The sequence below is a fragment of the Camelus ferus genome, chromosome 8, assembly GCF_009834535.1.
Source record: "Camelus ferus isolate YT-003-E chromosome 8, BCGSAC_Cfer_1.0, whole genome shotgun sequence".
NCBI lineage: Eukaryota > Metazoa > Chordata > Mammalia > Artiodactyla > Camelidae > Camelus > Camelus ferus.
In genome coordinates, this window is record NC_045703.1 from 12,990,033 (window position 1) to 13,011,976 (window position 21,944).

The window sequence follows — 21,944 nt, forward strand, 5'->3', positions numbered from 1 at the left end:
TCTCCTATCTGGAAAGTTTACTGGGTATACTTTGTAAGGATATATGACCAGGGACCTGTTTCCAAAGGTATAAAAAGTCTTAATATCTTTAGAAAATATCAAGGTAGCTAACCTGGGGGAGGGTGTAGTGTTGACATTATGGCTTTATGAGGCCACGAGAGTTTCACATAAAATAAAATCTCTTTCCCAACCTGCTGATAAAATATTCAAAAGTTCTTATGCAGTTCCTCGTAAAAAATAGGTACTTAATTAATATTTTCTTTCATTAAGAAGAAAGTAAAGTTCTGAACATAGTAAGACAGTAATGAACTCCAGCAATTAAAAAAAAAAAAGCACCAGCTCAGGACACTGTCTTGCTTTTACCATGTTTATAGTCTTTGTCATACAGATCATTCTTTCCAGCATGAAGATACTGAATAGATTTCCGTGTCATGAGATGATAAAAGTCATTTCTAGATTCATTTCTGCAGCCTCAACAACAATCTTCAGCCCTGAGATTTGTCTCTTTCATCAAGAACCACCTTTTAACAATCTTATCTAGGATTTGCTCCAATTAGCATAATCAATAATTCCATAAAGCAAATATTAATTCCAAAAGTCAATTAAGCTCTTCTCTGTCCAATAGTCACTGTATCAATGGCTCAACAGCAACTTATTAATTGAATACATATTCTGTACTAGAGGAGTACATCAGAATTATCTAGGTAAAAATATTTGTTTAAAATAGGGTATTGTGCAAATTACATGTGATTATTGTCTTCTTCAAAACCAACATCACATCATTGTCATCAGTCTTATAGTATATTACATAAATACTGAAAAATTATTATGACTTTGCTTCTAATAAATTCTATATTTCCTACATACTAAAATGAAATATTTTCTATTTATAAACTATATTCTTTACATTATGTGGAAGTCTTTCTACTATAAACAAATAAGATATATACTATAAATAATGACTTTAAGTAGCATAGTTCAATACATGAGGGAACTATAGTTCCTGAACACAGGCATATCTGGAAGAAATGATGAAGAAATTATTTGTACTTAAAAACATATAAGCCAAATCTCCAGAGAGTGTGGTGAAGTTTATTATTAAACATTGGTAAACCAAATTTTAATATTTTGGTATAATTATGTGCATTTTTATGACTACTGCTAGAATCTAAGTGTATTTCTACTTCCTAAATTTCCCTGTGAGGCAAGAATGAGTTCACAGTTAAGCAATTTCATTTACTCAAACTAATGAAACTTCATTTCTTGGGACAATTGGTACACTAACCTGTGGCTCACTTAAAAGTAATTGTAATAGTACTTAGTGGGTTTAGAAATAATTCAAAAGATTGCATTATTTCTATTTACAATATAATGAGTTAGAAGTACATAGAAGATTTGGTATTTATATTAAATTAGTTTGATTAGTTTCCCTGGAATTGAGAAAAAAGGTATATTTCTAAGGTTTATTATACTGTTGAAACAAGACTGAACAAATTTAAGATGCAAAATTTGTAACATAAAATTCAATAAAATTATTGGAGATTGTGAAAAATTAAAGATCTTACTTTATTAAATTATAAGAAATAAAATTTCTCAAAGTTTTTTGTATGTGAAATATTGGATGAGGAATTAACAAGAGCTAATTTAGTAATCTAACAGAATCATTTTGATTTTGATATATTTCTCTCATTTATCTGAACCAAATAAGAAAGATTTGAATATTGAGTACACTGAAGTGTTATAAGCCTAATCTGTGCTCTTCCTAAATACTTTGAAATATATTTCCGATAATCATATATATAAATTCATTATATAAACATTGTGTGCATTTATGAATCAATAATTGTGTGCATTTATGAATCAGTAAACACTATATGTGACCATGAAGAAGACATATAACAGGTAATCATTATAATACTGTGATGAAGGAAACCAGACAGGACACAAAAACATACAGTAGGGGTATCTTTCCCAGGTGTGAGGTAAGAAAAGGGTGTCAGTGAAACCACACATTATTTCACACCTAATATAATAGTAATTATGAATATTCCTTGTTTTGAAAAACTGTTAAACTTACAGACTACCAAAGATAGCAATAGTTTCCAATATCCTTCACTCAGTTCCCCCTAATGTTAAAATCTTACATAACCATTGTATAATAAACAAAATGAAGGGATTGATATTGGCACAATACTATCAACTAAACTACATTCTTTATTCAGATTTCTCCAGATTTTTTTATAGACTATTTTATTCAGATATGATTGACATGTAAAAAGTTGAACATACTTAATATATACAAGTAAAGTGCACATGCATAATATGCACTCATGAAACCATCACTATCATCAAGGCCATAGACATATCCATCTCCTAAAGTTTTCTCCCAACCACATAATAATAATTAATAATAATAATAATAATAATAATAATAATAATAATAATAATAATAATAAATTATTATTATTATTATTATTATTAATATGTGTGGTAAGAACATATAAGATCTACCCTCAGCCTATTTTTAAGTGTGACACAGTATTGTTAGTTATGGGCACTATGCTGTACAATAAATCTCTAGAACTTATTCACCTTGCATAACTAATTTCTTTTCTTTTTTTTTTTTTCTTTTTTTTTTGGTTGAGTGACTCTAAAGAAATGTTTGTTTATTTTTAAATTTTTTATTGAAGTATAGTCAGGTTACAATGTTGTATCAATTTCTGGTGTACAGTATAATGTCTCAGTCATACATATACATACATGTACTCATTTTCATATTCTTTTTCATTATAGGTTACTACAAGATATTGAATATAGTTCCCTGTGCTATAACAGAAGATATTTGTTGTTTATTTATTTTATATATAGTAGTTAATATTTGCAACTCTCGAACTCCCAATTTATCTATCCTGACCCTCTTGCCCTTTGGGTAACCATAAGTTTGTTTACTATGACTGTGAGTCTGTTTCTCTTTTGTTGATAAGTTCATTAGTGTCTTCTTTATTTTCTTTTTTAGATTCCAGATATGAGTATATTATATGCTATTTTTCTTTCTTTTTCTGGTTTACTTCACTTAGAATGACAATCCCCAGGTCCAACTATGTTGCCAAAAATGGCATTATTTTATTCTTTTTTATGGCTGAGTACTATTCCATTGTATAAATATACCACAACTTCTTTATCTATTCATCTGTCAATGGACATTTATGTTGCTTCCAGGTCTTGGCTATTGTAAATCATCCTTCTATGAACCTTGGGGTACATGTGTCTTTTTGAATTAGAGTTCCCTCCAGATATGTGTCCAAGAGTGAGATTGTTGGATCATATGGTAAGTCTATTTTTAGTTTTTGGAGGAATCTCCATACTGTTTTCCATAGTGGCTGCACCAAACTACATTGCCACCAACAGTGTAGGAGGCTTCCCTTTTCTTCACATCCTCTCCAGCATTTATCATTTGTCAACTGTTGAATGATGACCATTTGGACTGGTGTGATACCTCATTGTAGTTTTGATTTGCATTTCTCTGAAAATTAGCAATGTTGAGTATTTTTTCATGTGCCTATTGGCCATTTGCATGTTTCACTGGACAATTTACATAACTGGTCTCTCTTCCGGGATCTAATCCAGGACCCTACATTTCATTTAGTTGTCATGTCATTCTAGTTTCCTTCAGTCTGTGAGAGTGATTCAGTCTTTCTTTGCACGTCTTGACCAGGAAATGATTAAAGAATACTGTTCAGGTATTTCTTAGAATATCTTTATACTTTTTTTGTATACATTTCATGATTACAATGAAGTTATGGATTTGGGGGGAAAATACCAGTGAGGTAATATGCTTTTTTCATGATGTCATATCTGGGCTACATGATATCAATACATCTTGTTGCTGGTAATGTTGATTTTGATCACCTCATTAAGAGAGTGTCCACCAAATTACTGTAGTGCAAACTTGCTACTTTCCCCTTTCCATACCCCTTTTGGTAGAAGCAAGCTTTGGTAGAAGTACATCTACACCACACTCAAAGAAGGGAACTCAGCTTCACTTCCTGTAGGAAGGATAATCAAAGAATGTTTGAACTTATGTTAAAAATAGCCACTGCAATTGTTAAATATTTGAAGTGAGCTATTTTAGGTTATGCAAATAGCTTGTTTCTCATTAAAGTTTTACCCACTGATTTTAGCATTCATCAGTGAATCTTGCCTATAGCAATTGTTGCAAATTAGTTTTTAAGTGTTGATCTTTGTATTTCTTTCCTTACTTATATAGTCATTGATTGGAATTTTTATGCAAGTAAGTTGTACTTTATTAATTTTTTTTATATAGTTAACCGTTATTAATTTGTATAAATATGTACTCATGGATATTTATTTTATTTGGGGGGTTATAATGATTAGTATTCTTTAAATACATTTTAATACATGTTACATTATTTTATTTCTGCTATTCATTTGCAAACAAGAATTATTTATAACCCAATACTATTTTTGAAGACATATCTATCTATAATTTGTATTAGCTTACTTCTTCTATTATCCAATTAGTAAGAAATATTGAAATAGAATTGTAATTAATCTTTCAAATCTACCACAAATATATAATTACCACTGTTTATTATATTCATTATCATTAATACATAGAATAAAAATATTTACAAACATCCATAGCCAAATAATCAAATACCATCATGTTAGTTCCTTTAAAAACTTTCAGTTCCTTTCTCCTTTAAAAATGTCAATAATAGAAATTTAAGGTAAATAATATCTTATAATAAAATACCCTTGATATTGATCAGTTATCAATTTATAAAATGGGGAATTCTTCCACCTAGAATAAATTTTGATATTTGTTGCTTTCCACTGTAATTGTATTTTTAATTCGCTGTTTTGTATAGCATATCAATTAACACAATCCTGAGGCAATATGGATCGTTAAAATGGATGCAAATTTGAAAAATGCTAGATAGTCACCGAAAATAGGAGGAGGAGGACTGAAATGTAGGATGGTGCCCACGGTCAGAGCATTCTGCCTGCGGCTGCTCAGAATTCTGTGGTGTCTGGTCCACTGTCAGAGTGGAGACAGGCAAACAGAAAAGGGAACAAATGACTACACTTCTCCTTTTCCATAATTCTACAAGACGTCATGCCTAACAATTTAAAAGATAAGATGTGGAACAAATTATAAGGAGTGGAAGCTGATAGCATTTTGAAATAACCTATTAAATGTTTATTTTCCTTGTAAGCATGATAATGTCTTTGTAATTACAGATTAAACTCATTTTGGGCAGAGAAGCTCATGGAGAATAGAATTTTATTGATTTCATATTATCTAGCAGAAGAAGAATATGAAATGAATTGTGCAGTTTATATAATATAGTTTTTCTAGACTATAATAGTTCCTTTGAACTACTGTCAAAAATTACAGACAATGAACATAGGTGTCGTCTCCTTCTTCTGGAAGCTTATCTCTTTAAAAAGCCCTCATATAGCTTGCAATACATTGGAGTTGAAGTTTTTATATTACACTTTCTGCCTCGGATTTTTTTTTGGGGTCCTGTTGTCATTCTATATGAAAGATAAACACCTGTTCTGAATCAACTGCTCAGAGAGAGGCCTTCTCATCTCCAGAGTTAGAGAGACTGGCCCAGTACAAGCTTGAAGTTTATCAGTTTTATTGTCAACCAAGTCAGAGCAAAAATACAATGATTTTGGTAAATTGTGCCTGATTTTAGAGTCATATATTCTCCTACAAACATACACAAATAACCTGCTCTTTCTTGGTCATAATTTGTCCAAAAATAATAACCATTACATTTTTGTAATTTAAAAAAATTACATAAATAATCCACTAAACCCTTTGATCAGTCACACGCCAAATTTAAAAAATTAGATGTAAAACAAAACCTTTATATGAAAGTTCAGTCAGATTCAAGAAGATATTGGAAATTTAGTATGGATCATGTTTGCTTGAATCTAAACATGACCAGCAGTAATTTATGTGGTTTAAGAATATTTGTAAATATAATATGAGTTTTCTGTGATTTCGAGAACAATTAAATCCTCCCTTTAATAAAGTTTACACTAAATGTTATACCCTGGAAAGAAAAAAACGTAGAAAGAAATTGACAGCACACTAGTTTAGGAAGACTGTCACATTCCTGGGGTGCTTCGCTAAGACAATAATATGAAATCTAACTACAGCTTTAACATCACATTGGAATCACTGATTAAAAGGAAAGAATGAGGTTGACTAAAAAGACTTTAACTAAAAACTAAAAGGAAATAGTAAACACTACAGTCACAAAAGGCAGGTCATGATACAAGTATGACTCAATTATTTTCTGAATTGGCTTATGGTCAGTGTTAATTATCTTGTCTGTATCTTCTGATGATCTCCATTTTTTGTATTGATAAAGGTATGTGATCAAAGCACAAGTTATGTTTGATATATTCACATTAAAAAACAAAGCATATCATTAACAAAATATGCAAAAAATAATGATTCAATAAGATTTCCCTTTTTATTACAAGGAAAATTTTGAATTTTATCAATCCCATGCTAAATCATATTGTTCAAAAATACAAAGGAACTTTAATTAATCTAGAAATAAAATTAAGTATGGCTAAAAGTAAAATCACAGTATATCCAGAGAAATAAGAAAAAAATAAATAGAAACAAAAAATATCACCAGCAGCAAAATAGTAGAAGTAGAATATGAAAACAAACATATGTATGTTCATGTATGACTGAAGCATTATGCTGTACACCAGAAATTGACACAACATTGTAAACTGACTATATGTCAATAAAAATAAATACTAAAAAAATTAAAAAAAACACATTAAGAAATTTTCTGAATCATTGTGTCATATGCCTGAAACTAATATAATGTCTTATGTCAATTATATCTAAATTAAAAAAAAAAACAAATAACAATAAATTTACCATCTTAATCATTAGGGAAAAAGAAATCCCCCTTGTATTAGATTTCAACTTCAAATGCCTCCTATTTGCATTTTAGTTTCCTTCTTCTCAGAATTATAGTGATGCTTAGCAATAAATATAAAAATAATTTAGTTTTCTCATTCAGAAAAGTATACAGACTAAATCTTTAGTTCTATAATTAGTCGATATATTTTTAATTTTCATCTGCAGATTTAAAAATACCCTTTTAGCACAGAATTTTTCTTTATGGATTGCATAACTAGACAATAGATTGATTTTACCAGGCCTATTCTGAGCTGCTCTACTCAAACTTAAACTGAATTTTGAAGAAAGTAATAGCTGTTGAGTAACCTCTATAACATTTATTTCTGTTTTATTCCCACCCCATATATGGTGGTAGCCTTTACCTTTTATGTATTTCTCCACAATAGAATCAGCTTGACCCTGGAGACCACAAAACTGAATCCTGACTGAGCAGCGCTCTGATTTTGTTCTAGTCCTGGTCAATGAGCAGGAAATCACCAAATTGTGATTCACTGAAACAATTCAAAAATGACCAATTTACTCAAAGAAAAAAAGGAAAGATGTCAAACAAACAATCTAACTTTAAATCTCAAGGAAGTAATAAAAGATAGAACAATTAAGCCCAATGTTGGCAGAAGGAAGGCGATAACAAAAAATGAGAGCAAAAATAAATGAGACAATAGAAAAACAATAGAAAATATCAGTGAAAATGAGTTAATTTTTTAAAAAGAGAAACAAAATTGGCAAACCTTTAGCTAGACTTACCAAGAAAAAGAAGAATACTCAAATAAATAAAACTGTAAAGGAACAAGGAGACATTACACTTGCTTCTGCTCTCTAATGTCCTTCTTTTACATCTGCCCTTGTACTGACCTCTGTTTGTTCTCCAGCATCTAAGCAGCCCCAGCCCTTGTTCCATTCCATCTTTCTCCTGCTGCCCCCTAGTACTGGACTAGAGTAGAAATGGTTGTTTAGGCAGTGAGTAGCCTGGAAAAATGAAGAGTATTTAAAATGGCATGAGCTTTTCTCCAAGACTCTCTTTCCTTTCCTCATAGAATCAGGTGCTGCATAAATCTGACACCTAACTCCCTAAATTTAGGCACTAATCACTATTAGAAAGAAATGTCCCTCTATGTCTTGGGGTGAGAGGCTCACTTTTAGATGCTTTGGAAGCAGTGGGGATATTAACTCTATTGAGCAGTTAAGAAAATATTATAGGGCATTTCCTTAATAAAGGACTATAATAAAACATCCAATACATCCTGAGTACTGGCATGATCTTACTGCCATCCAGGTAGCTTTCTTAACCACCTGACCACTTTCTGCAGTCATTTCTTGCTTAGCAAAGGAAACATCCTCATCTGCTCTTGTGTGGAAAAAAATAGCAATCATATACACCAATATAGGTGTAATTGAAAATGTACTATTTAGTAGGAATTTAAATACAGGAAGCATTCACAAACACAATTAACTTCAACATCAACAAAACCCAATTATAAAGATTACTATATACATATAACTCAAGCTTAGAATAAAATGAATAAATATTGGTAGAGTGGTCACCAAACACCTCTTCTATCAGGATCCAAGTAAATAATTATAAGTCTCAATCAAATATGTTTAGTGTTCTTTGACTTAAGACAGAATAGTGCCAACATCAAGAATTCAATATGAACAAAAACGCTTAATTTTTAATTAAAGACAGAATCCAGCCCTGTTCTCGTTGACCCTGCCTCACTCACTCATCCTATTTTCAGCCCTAAATCAAACATTTAAATCCTCCACAGATAAAACATAGAGAATCATGATGCATTCTTCACTAAAATATAGATAATCATAGTGCATTCTTCATTAAATTGTTGATTTCAAATGTCATCATCTATTTAAAGCCATCCAGGACCCAGAAGCATCAAAAACGTTAAGTATTATTATTGTTTCCTTTGTTGTTATTGTTTTTTTATCACTTTCTCAATCCTTGCCTGTCCTCAATCTGGAACATTTGGAATTCTCAAAGTCTCTTTTAAGGATGACACCTATGAAAGTAATACATATTTTGAGCAGTTAAATATGTATCAAGCACCAAACCCCATCCTTATTCTATAAAGGTGTCTCAATAAATACATGTTGAATGGGAAAATGAGAATATGAAATATTTTTGGGCGGGAATCAACAGACGACCAATTCTTGGAAAAGATCAACTCCCTAAGTATCTGTTTTCTAAATTGCTGGGAGATAATTTTCTATGGATTTTTTACGTTTATGTGTGTCTTTCATGTAGAGGCTTTTTAATAACTCTTGTTTCAAGCTTTATTTCAAGGATGCTTGCATAACATGTGTTCTTGGAGAACAGATACAGAAGTTCCCTCCAAAGCAGAGCAGAGTTGTGTTTTTTGGTTTTTTTTTTTTTTTTTGTTTTTTTTTTTGCTGACTAGAGCAACATCCAAGTAGATTTGCTCACAGCCACATTAAAGGATTAGGTTGTTATCCACTGTTAGCTCAGTGTTCCTCAACTGTGATGCAGATTCACTGCTAGTATAGCATCCACTGAATCCCTCTGCATCACTGTGGGATTTGATGAGTAAGCAGAACCAAGGCACACGTGAAACCTGTGCCGTTTGCTACATTAGTGCAGTCCTTTGTCTCTGACCCACGAGTCTCGTCTTCTGTCAGCAACCATGAAACTGTATCTGCCTAAGTCACTAGCTTGTTAACATCTCAGATCCTTCAAGGTTCTCGACATCAGTAAACACCTTGTGTATTGAATCATAAAGAATTTGAATGAAAAAGATGCTTTCTTTGATCAGAGGAACACTAACATGAATATCCCTTTTCAGAATTAGTGACATTTGGAGTTTCAGCTGAGAAGGAGATATATGTTCATTTTTTAATGTAATTCATATATTTGACACATTGTAAACCAAGCATGTTTCTAGGCTCCAGGACACTACATTACTCAGGATAGGTAAAAATGAACTCTGATGAACAAATTAGCCCCAAAACATCTCAACACACATCCCCCATGGTGGTCCTTTCAGGAAAAGTGAGGGATATTCGCTGATTCAGCCCAGAGTAAAGAATATCACTTAGCTATCTTTGCCTAGAAATAATCTCATGGCTGCATTTTATAACATAAGAGCTGTATCTTTTGTGTGTCCAGGAAGGAGAATATAAAACAAGCTTTGGAGTACCCATAGAATTGTGCCATATTTTGAATGGGAAGAAGATATGCTTCTTGCCTTCAAAATTATTACAGCCAATGAAAATAAAAATGTAAAAAATCAAGCATTATAAAACAGAATAATTATTTGAGTAATAGCTGTGCTCACTGTAAGGGTTTAACCCAACTCAGTGCGTGCTTAGGGATATTTTCTGAAAAGAGGAGGCAGCTCAGATGGGACATACAGGACCGTAGCTATTAGCCAGGAGAAACAAAGCGTGGGAGATTAACCTAAGCTAATAATAAATCTCATTGTTCTAGTCTCTAGTGCAATTGGGCTGGAACACCTGGCCTTGACATCCACTATCTCCATCCTCTAATAGAAAAGGAGATCCACATATCACACAGTACAGTCCTCATCTTCAAAGCAGTTTTTATTTGTAAAATATAGATGGGTGGAGACACATGGAAATCACAGAACAATCTGGGTATTTTCAAATTGGAGGGCGCGATTTTGATCCAGAACAGCTCATTTGTCATTATTTCTAAGATATACATTCCCCAAGTCTGAAGAAGAGTTTTATTTCAGAATTCATGTCAATATTTATTCATAACAAGCTTAACTCTGCAGCTAAATGCAGCATTGATAAAAACAGATCTCTATAGACGGCAGTTGGGTTCTAACTGGAGCTGCCTAGTAATGTGTGGAGGGGATTGTCTCTGAGCCTTCAACTCTTACCTCAGCACTGGGATGCCTCACCTCCTGAGGTCTGAGAAGTGAAAACACTGACATTAAAGCCTTGCTATTATCTCAAGATTCAGTGACGTTGGAACTTTTCCTTCTTTGGTTTTTGAAACAGAGGACCTAAGGCTTCAACTGCAGCAAGAAGTATGAGAGCAAGTTAAAGTTTAAATTATTTAAAAAGCTAAACATGAGTCAAAAATTGATCTGAGCTGAAACCAATTTAAATATTAATATGAACCCATTACCAAAAATTATTTAAGTGACCTTAAGTGTTAACGTCATTTGAAATGAAAAAGTCATTTTTATAGAATAATTTAGGAAACAGCAGCTTGATGTCAGTTTAAAAGAGAAAAAAAAATTTTAATTTTATAAAACATAATTATGTTTAGAGGTAATTTTAAAAGAATCTTCTTTTAGCCAGACTCTCCTGGTTTCCGTGGCGTCCACTGGGGCAAAATGACATGCCAATTCGAAATTGACTAGATAAAGAAACGTTCCAAATGAACAATGAGAATGGCTTAGCAAATGATAATTGCTAATGACATTGAACAAACAGGTTAATTGACGCTGGGAATTTGAGACATTTTGTGTGTCATTTTCTGATAAAGGTGATAATATTCCTCATTTTTGCCTTAACAATATTCACTACCCTGCCATATGGGAGGCAATTTTCCTCGTCTGAATTTCTCCTTCTGTGCACCAAGCTCATTTTCATATCAGAGAACTCTAAATGAAGAGCGAGGTCTGTGCCAGGCAGTAATGAAACGAAGATCTACAGCTCCTGCAGGAGGGGGGAGAGCAGGAACATTCTTTGCTATTGGATGCGTTCCTAGTGTTAAGCATAGACTGCTTCTCTGATACCAAAACAAGCAAATGGATTGTAATACTCTCAGAAAATTACTTATAATTTGAGCCCCCCGTCTCCTCCAAGCTGTTCCTCTTCTGGTCGTCCCCCCGCCTTAACCACCTAATATTTTAACACCCTGTCAGTTAATCACTAGGTCCTCCTGATCGTACGTCCAGATACTTCAAATCCGGTTCTCTTCACAGCCCTGCGCTCTAATGCATCTCTCAGATGATCGCCTTAGCACATCTTAAACAGAGCTGGGCTGAGAGTCTCAACTCTGGGGAGGGTAGTTTTCATGCATATCTGGCAATATCAGTCAGCTTCCAAAACCACTCTAGGGATATCATCTACATTTGAGGAAACAGAGATAATCTATAGCCTGATTTACAGGGTCCTGCGTCCTTTGCTTCCAACCTGCATTTCCAGAAGCTGATCTCTTTCATTGGTCTTCGAACACTTTTTCCTCCTTTGACTAATTCTTATGAACCAAATGTAATTTCCTCAGTGAGATCTTTGCCAGCCTTTCCTCTTTTATTATAATTTTCTCTTAGAATCTCATTTTAACGTTAAGTAGTAATATTTAATAATTATGAATTTAATTTTCTGGGGTTTTTTTAATTAAATATCTTTATTCCCCAAGAGGTTATAAGGCATATATGGACAGGAACAATATTTGATTAATGGAACACTTTGTATTCACAATATATTCTAGAAACAAGAAAAACATTTATTGAATAAAGGAGCAGCCCACTTCAACAGTTTGGTTTGGTTTTTGTGTTGCACAACTGCAGTCAAGACAAAGCTGCCAGTCCAATCTCTGACTTTATACCTACGTTTTCTATTTAAGTTCAGTATTCCTATTAATTAACTTAAAAAACAGACTTTCATGAGTGCTTTACTCAATCAAATAATTTGCTACACTTGTTTTGTAAGAAACTATTCATTTGTATTTTTTGAAGCAAAACTGATGCATTTACATGGTTGCAAATGTTTTATTTGTTGCAATGAATAGCTCGTCCCAGGTCCCCAGCCACTCAGCTGTCCTCTCGGGAGACAGCTCATCTTCCTGGTTCCTGTGTCACAGGTATTCTGCACATTTACATGCAAATAATTTTATGATACGTCTCTCCCCTTCTTCCTTTTTCAAGGTTTAGCACATATATCTTTATTTAGCACATATGTCTTTTTTTTGTACCTTGACAATGTATATAAGTGGTTCTTAGTGTATATATGTGCCTGCGTTTAATCTTAACTTTTTATTTTGGAAAACTGCAAACATATGCACATGGTAGAGGGAAAGCATAGTGGACCTTCAAGTAGTCATTCCCCAGAACAACACTCATTCAAACTGTGCCATTTTTATTGTTTTATCTAAGCCCCTCATTTGTGGCTGTTGCTGTGGTGTTAATTTGTTGGAGTATTTTAAAGTAAATCCAGGCATCATAACATTTTACTTATCTTTATACTTATAAAGATTTGGTGTCTATAAAAGTAAGGACTTCTGGTATCTTTTTTTGATATAATATCCATCTTACAGAGGTGTTTCAAGAATAGTACAAAGTTTCCTTCACCTTTTAAAATAAGGACAACTATGCTGTACACCAGATGTTGACACACACTGTAAACTGACTATATCTCAATAAAAAAATTTAATAAAATAAAATAAGGACAACTGATGATGTTTGCAAACAATAGATAAACACTTGCTATTTTCCAGGTAAGGTACTAAAAAATTTCCATCTCTTAGCAGTTAAAATAAATAATTCAGGAATCTGAGTGTGAAAACTGGAGGTATATTACTGTCTCCCTCATTAGCTGTGAAATTGAATTTGTCTACATTGTAATTCCCTCATATGTAAAATAAGAATAAAACTCTTCTTCATAGCCTGGCCAAACTTGTGTTATCCTTTCTTGAGTGGGCAGCTTTGGGTGGGAAACTCACTGAAATTAGCAAAAAATTCCTATAACCAATATGATGACTGAGGCAAATCACCTTATTCTTGTGTCTGAGTTTAGATGACACCACCCACCCTGGCCACCTCACTGGAGTGTTATAAAGTCCAAATCGGGTAACACATGGGAATGTATTTTCCAATTTCAAAATGGTAAACATATTTACCTTTTTGAATTATTTTAGTTTATGTCTAGTCCTGTGCATACTGATCATGAGTTCACTTTTGAATCTAAAAAAACCCAAAATTTTGTAGAAGCTATGTCCCTTTTTACAATTTTCCAAAGTTTGCACAATAAATGTATATTACTCTTACAATAAAAATAACTTAATTAAAATTATAATATTTAAAATGTAATAAAAGAAAGTAATAAGAATCCATGGCAAAATATTCAAAAGGAAGAAGGAAAGAAAGCTAAAGTTGTCACTTATCCCTCACTCTGTGATAATGATGCTGTGAAATTCACGGTGTTGCCACTTAACCAGCTTGGATATTCTAAGCAGAAGGCAGCAGCTGAGAACGAAAACTAATTTAGAAATAAGTCAGGGAATGGAGAGAGAAGAAAGAAGCCTTACAGCATCTGGGTGGGAATAGCACATGCAAAGGACTGAAGGCAAATGAGAACACTGGAATAAGCTGGACCAAAAGTGAGGACCTGAGGAAAGCCTTTGAACACTGCATATACTGAGGCACAAAAGACACATTAAATGCCCTGTTCTGCAATTTTAAAACACGTCTTCCTATTGTATTACCAGTGCTTTTGGGAAGTAATTACAGTAGCCTTCCTGGGAAAATGTTTAGAAAATAAAACAAGGAAAGATAAATGAGCTATCTTTAGATAAGAGTTCAGACAGCTGAGGGTAGTGGTAGGTAAGAAAAGAAAATGAAGAAAGCTGGATGTGATGGACTGGGAGAAAATATTTGCAAATGATGAGACTGACAAGGGCTTGATTTCCAGAATACACAAACAGCTCATACCACTTAATAACAAAAATACAAACAGTTTAATCGATAAGTAGGCAGAAGACCTAAGCAAGCATTTCTCCAATGAAGACATACAGATGGCCAATAGGCACTTGAAAAAATGCTCAATATCACTAATTATCAGAGAAATGAAAATCAAAACTACTATGAGGTATCACCTCACACGAGTCAGAATGGTCATCATTAAAAAGTCCACTAATGATAAATGCTGGAGAGGGTGTGGAGAAAAGGGAACCCTCCTACACTGTTGGTGGGAATGTAGTTTGATGTGCCACTATGGAAAATGGTACAGAGGTTCCTTAAAAACTAAAAATAGACTTACTACGTGATCCAGTAATTCCACTTCTGGGTATAAATCCAGAGGGAACTCTAATTTGAAAAGACACATGGACCCCGATGTTCATAGCAGCACTATTTATAGTAGCCAAGACATGGAAACAACCTAAATGTCCATCAACAGATGATTGGATAAAGAAGATTCGTCATACATACATATATATAATGGAATACTACTCAGCCATGAAAAAGAATAATGCCTTTTGCAACAACATGGATGGACCTAGAGAATACTACACTAAGTGAAGCAAGTCAGACAGAGAAAGACAAATATCACATGATATCACTTACATGTGGAATCTAAAAAAGTGACACAAACTTATTTACAAAGCAGAAACAGACTCAGACATAGAAAACAAACTTATGGTTACTGGGGTTAAAGTAGGCGGGGAGGGATAAATTGATAAGATTTGCAGATACTAACTGGTATATAAAAAAATAGAAAAACAACAAGCTCCTACTGTACAGCACAGGGAACTCTATTCAATAACTTGTAATAACCTATAATGAAAAAGAATATGGAAAGGAATATATATATATGTATACATGAGTCATTATGCTGTATACCAGAAACTAACACAACATTGTAAATTGACTATACTTCAATTAAAAAAAATGAAATAGAAAATTGGATGCGTAGAAATATTTGATGTCAGGTGAACAGGGCAAAGATCAGAAATTTTAAAGATAAGCTGAACTTGAGGCTTCAGCATGTGTCCCTGCATATGTGTCCACACGTGTTAAGAAAGTAGATTATACTATATCTAAAGATATGAAGTGTGTAGGTTAAAATTCAGCAAATACAATACATAAAATATTATTTCTTTTAATTAAAAATGAATCTTAAGTCACGTTCTTTGTAGAACCCCAAACATATATTTATTCCATGTGACTTAGTTAAATGATTTTTTTAACAAATATATTATTAAAAAATATATAAGTGACTGGTTTGAGGCAGAATGTAAAACTTCAAAAATTAATTTCACCTTGGAATAAGAACAGTCAGATAACAGTAGACTGTTTTCTGGCACAGTGACTGAGCTGGCACAGTGATTTAACTTGATTGAACAAATTCATCTCGTACAGATGGCAGAGCTGAAACTGCTTGAAGCCATTTGGGCTGCTGGTCCTGAGATAGAAAACGTCCTTACATTTCTATTGTGGCAAATTTGCTATACACAGAAGTAGCTTTCAAAGCAGCTCAATGAAAAGAAGTTGCTCAGTCCAATTCAGAGGATGTCCATCCTTTTCAAAGTGACTACACAAAATTAGGGTCATGATCTACTGAATCAGTCTATGTCTGAACTGATCTGGCTGGACCTGCTCAAGACAAGTGTCCTGATTTGCTGATTGGAAAGACAGGAATGGAAGATGGCAGTTCAGGGATCTTTGTTTCCATTGGTGACTTTTATCCCCAGTAGAGGCTTCTTGTAGAGAAATCCGTAGTTGAAAGTGATGTAACATGAACCCTAATCAGTCTGCCAAAAGAAGCTGAATTTCCTTAGGTAGTTTTAGCTCACCTCCAAGGTGAAATGGCACTCCTAAATCAGATCATCAAACTGCTATGAGTATAACATTTAAAGTTTCCATCTTCAAAATCATAACCATGGGGAATCTCAAGTATATCTGAAGTTACCAGTTTGATATCTACTTCTATGATTTTTTTAATTTGCATATTTTCCCATGGACTAATTTAGACTTTGCTTCCTCAGCAATACTAAAATGGAGCATCACTTTGAACCAAACCAGAAGTAGCACGATTATTGAAATAATTCAGGCTGAGCATAGGAAGTTCCTAAAGTCTAATAGGGTTATCTGTTGAAATCCTACCACACAATCTAAAAAGAGTTCTAATTCCTTTTATGTGTGTTTTATTCAGGGATTGACAACCAAAATTGATGTGTGAAAGTGCTCTGTATAAGTTACTATACGACATGAATTATTACTACACTGAGATTTCTCATACAAAACCAATGCTCAATTACCATTTAATTTCTTATAATTTTTAATTTATCATTTCCAGCCCATTGGGATCACACTCTCTAACCTCAATCCCAAATATCCCACGAGTACAGCTGCCTACTGGGTATCACACGAGTAGTTCAGCCGAACATATTCAATTCTGAACTAATTCAGCTGTTTAGGAAATTACTCTCTACATCTGATCTTTCCCGTATATTCCCTATCCGTCCATCCGGTTGCCTAAAGTAGAAGGATTCCCTTGTCTTTTTACTTCCACTTACCTACTGACATCCAAAACAAATACTAATTCCTCTTGATTCTACCTCTGACCTAGCTTTCTAATTCACCTATTTGCCTCCTTGCATGATCTCATTATTTTATTTCAGTACACCTTCCTTTCACATCTGGAGCATTAAGACAGCTTTCTTACTTGGTCTCCTCCTCCATGCGTCTATTTCAAACTTTTTTTTTCCCAAATTAGTGAGTGATGTTTATAAAATATGACATTATGATTCTGTTTCAATAATTCTCTTTGCCTTACTTTGGATTCCCTCAAAAGTAGAACCTGAAATAGAATTTATATGCAAGTAGCTTATTTGGGAGGTTATACCAAGAAACGGATGTCAGGGACTGAGGAACAAAGACAAGGAAGGGAATAAATTAATAAAGTTTACGTTAACAAATCTGTTACTACTGCATAAAGCTGGAGCTTAATCCTCTTTGGGAGCTGGGAGAGAGTACAGAAAAGGCCTCAGAGTTTCCCCAATACAGCAGTGAAAAAAAAATCTGTTTTTTCAGTTGTCTCTTACTATGTAATAAACTTTTAAAATTTTGAAGGCTAGAGCATATTTATTTTCTCTCCGAATCTTCAAGTTGACCAGGCTCAGCTGGGTGAGTCTTCTGCACCGTGTCATTTCCAGTGCATTCTACTGATTAAAGACAACTGCAAAGCCAACCTAGGTTTGATGATTGGCTGCCTAAGGGTTAATATACTGAGGAATGTTGGATAGGTTGGAGAGGCGGGTACCAATAGCAGACCAGCATACCGGGTCACTAATTCCTCAACCATCACTATTTGATGATGGTTGCTTCTGAGAACATTAACCTCAGGCACTCTGATTAGCCTGGAGAATGGAATGATTATACTCTGAGGTCAAACAAGAAAAATAAATGCTCCCGGATAAGGGGCCACAAGTTCTTACAGTATGTGCCCTGCAGCATGTAGAGGAAAATGTGAATACGGAGAGTGAATATAGGGAGGCAACTGATTGTGTCTACACCAAAACTAAAAGTAAATAAATACAATTTTTTAAAAATCCTAACATGTCAGAAAACCATACATATGTTCACTTTTCCATTTTTATCTCAATGTGTTAATGTTGAACCATGGACCCCTCTCTTTGACACCAACTGCTTCTCTTTATTATCATTCCTTCGTTTAGAAAACCGCCTTATTTTTTTCAGCTTTATTGAGAGTTTTAATTGACAAATACAATTGTAAGATACTTAAGTGTACATCATGATGACTTAATACACTTACACATTGAGAAAGGATTCTTCCCATCCAGTTAATTAACACATCCATCATCCTGTCACCTCACATATTTATATAGTTTTTTTTTTTTTGGTAAGAATATTCGAATTCTACTCTTTTTCAAATTCCAATTAAATAGCCAGTGTTATTATTATAGAGCAATAGCCTCCTGCCTCACTCCTTCCCACTCAGATTTCTATTCTACAGTAATTTTCAGATTGCTTGGCTATTAAAAAATATTTTAATTATTTTTTTCAATTTAATTATACCATTATTGCTAATTTTAAAGCTTTAGATATTATTCATTAATATCTCATTTTAAAAGATGAAGTGCTCTCCTCCCCCTCCTCTCACTTGCCCCTTCCCCCTCCATCAAATTTTTGGGTTGAAAAATCATTCAGTACCTACAATTATTACAGTTATGTAAACAACACAGCCATGTCCTATATTCTGGTTACATTTCTCTTTTTTTTTTAATAAGATTTTGGACTTTTTCCCACAGAAATAAATGTTTTACTTGTTCATTTGCATATTTTCCATCTTCCCTATGAATGAATTCTCCTCCAGAAGCATGCATCTCCTTGAAATACACTAAAGCTATCAGTTAATCTCTCAGTTTGGTCATCTTCCAAATGTCCCTTGTGAATCTCTTAGTCCTTCAGCTCCTCTTGGCTGCGTTCTCGGCCAGCTTGCTGCCACGGTTCTTACTCCCAGAATTGCCTTCATCTTTATCATCCTGAGGGTTTCCCGTGTCATTTTCCTGAGCTGTCTCACTATTTCATGGATGGCGGGTCGTCTTTGGTAGACGTCTCCCTCACTTTGGAGACTAACATCCCGCGGTGTCCATTCATGCAATGGGATGTTAGTTTCTTACAACTTGTATGCCCGAAAATGACCTTCGAATCTCACCCATGGTTAATAGTTTATCTCAATATAATTTTACGTGGAAATAGTTCTCATTTTGAATTTTGAGGACATTTTCACCATCGTCATCTTGTTAAGAAAGCTTTCTGCGTCTGTGGCTTTACTGTTGGCTGTTATGATTGGGTCATTTCAGTATCTGTAAGGTTTTTTTCCCTTTTGTCGTGGGCAGTTTTCCCAAAGGAGAACCTGTCAAATTCCTGCATGGGATGCATAGGCCAAGTTGCTGGTATTCTCAGAGTCAAGCTGAGGAAAAGGTTAGCAGTCTCACCGCTTTCTAAGTAGAATTTCACGGAGTCCCATTTTTTTCATGTTGTACCTCTGCTTCCTTCAGCTGAGCCTAGTTTTCCTGAGTCCCAAATGTCTCTTGTTCTTTGAATTTGGAGGTGGAACTTCTAACTTTTCAGGCTGGGAGAAGAATAAGGCAGTCTAACCACTGTTGTATAGATTTTAATTCAGTCTCCTGTTTTCCACCTTAAATTATGCCTGTAAGCTCTAATACCTGACTCTGTCTGGGGTTCTGTTGTTCAAATTAGCCTATTTGAGAATTTCTCCCAGCTCCCACTTTAATTTTTAGCTTTCTCTGGTCTGCTTAGTCTATTTTCGCTTGTCTATCTAGCTTTATAATTTTCCAACATTCTTCAGGCTGTATTCTCCCATCCCACTGATTTATTCTAAATTTCATCTTAGAAAAGATATATATACACACACACAGATGCAAATACACACACACACACACACATATATGGGTATCTATCTATCTATCTATGGCAAAATATATATATATATATATAGCCATGCTATCCAGTCTTAAATTGTGTGGTAATGTATATACTGCCCTGCCCTTCAGGAATACCCTCATCCCCATGGCTGATTCAGGTTTCCTGCTACATGATGTCTTACCAGACTCTATCGGCCATCTGATTACTTCTTTGTATCCCCAGTTGATTGCAAGGTTGGAGAACAGAAATAGTGTCTTTCTCCCCATTACATCCTCAGGTGCTAACACAATGCCTAGCATAGCATGGACACACAAGAAGTATTTGTTAATTATCAGATAATTAGACTGTGATGTAAACATTGACCCTCAACAATCTTAATTACTGTGTTCTTCAGGCCATTTATTAGAACCAGAGTTATTCTCATCTGAAACAACTTGAAATGCAATCAAACCACTTCTTTCGTGCTGTCTTAATAAATTGTCACCATTTTTTGTTAACTTTTCAAATGTCAACCAACATGTATTAATCACTGCTTGTTCAGTGATTATCTAGCAGAACTAAGTACAAAAGGTAATTTCCCATACCATTTAGTAAGGGAAATGGGGCAAGTGCATATAGTGGCAATACTGTTTATTCATGCTTTCAGTTTTCATCCATTTAACAGATAAATATTGAAGACATGCTCTGTGCCCAGCATTGTTCTAAGTGCAGTAAACACAAGCAGTAAACAAGACACACAAAATGCCCATCCCCAGGTGACTAATGTTGTAGCAGAGGGAAACAAAATAAGTAAACACATGATAACTCAAATAGTGAGAAGTCCTATGAAGATGTGTGTAACATGTAAAATCATAGGACATGCAGGAGAGATGGCTTCCTACTCTCTGTAGGCTGGCCTGAGAAGATCTCACTGAGGAAGACCATTGAGGATGAGCTGAAAGAAGAAAGGAAACGGGTTGTGTGGATCTGAGATGGAAGAGCATCCTAGGTAGTGAGAAAGCCTGTGCAAAGAAAGCTGAGATTGTTTTTGGAACAATGAGAAAGTCTCTGGCTGAAGGGCATTGACAACAGGGTGATGGAAAGCTGAATTCAGAAATGCAATGGGCCTACTACACAAGTCCTTACAGACAATTCGGAGCTTTACGGACTTAAATGAGAAGACTGGATGATTTTGAGTGGAGTCATAGTGAGATCTGCTTTAGCCTTTGAAAGGACAACTTTGTCCTCAATGGGGCAAACTTGGAAGACAGAAGTGGCACAGCTGTGGGGAAGGCTCAAAGCCCTGCTCACCCCAAGAGGAAAGAGCCCCAAGCCAATCAAGTAAAACAGCAAATGCTGTCACATCCAGGGCACAGACAAAATTAGACTTAAAATGTGGGCCACTTAAGTTAATGCAGGGCCACTGTCTTTAAAATCCTGGGATTCTTTCTCTGTGACTCTTTTTTTTGTAAAATCCTGAGGTTTCTTGAGTTCAGGATCTTACTCTCATGAAATCCATGAGGAAAAGGTTTGCTGACTCACGAGATATAGGGAACATTTGAAACTTTAAGAATGACTGAACAATATTCATCTTTAGATTGCCTACCTTACACCTAGGTGACATCGGAAGATTTCTACGTACTGAGTCTAGATTAAAAAAAAAGATAACTACCCCAAAATATTATATTATAATTAATTAGCCTAATATCTTAAAAATATTATAGTCCATTATCGATAGAAAACATGCGTGGCAAATAATAGCTTCCACAGTTGAAATCTATGAACAAATCCTCCCTTTTTTCTCCTGGCTCAGAAGCCAAAATTCTTCATCCTTATTT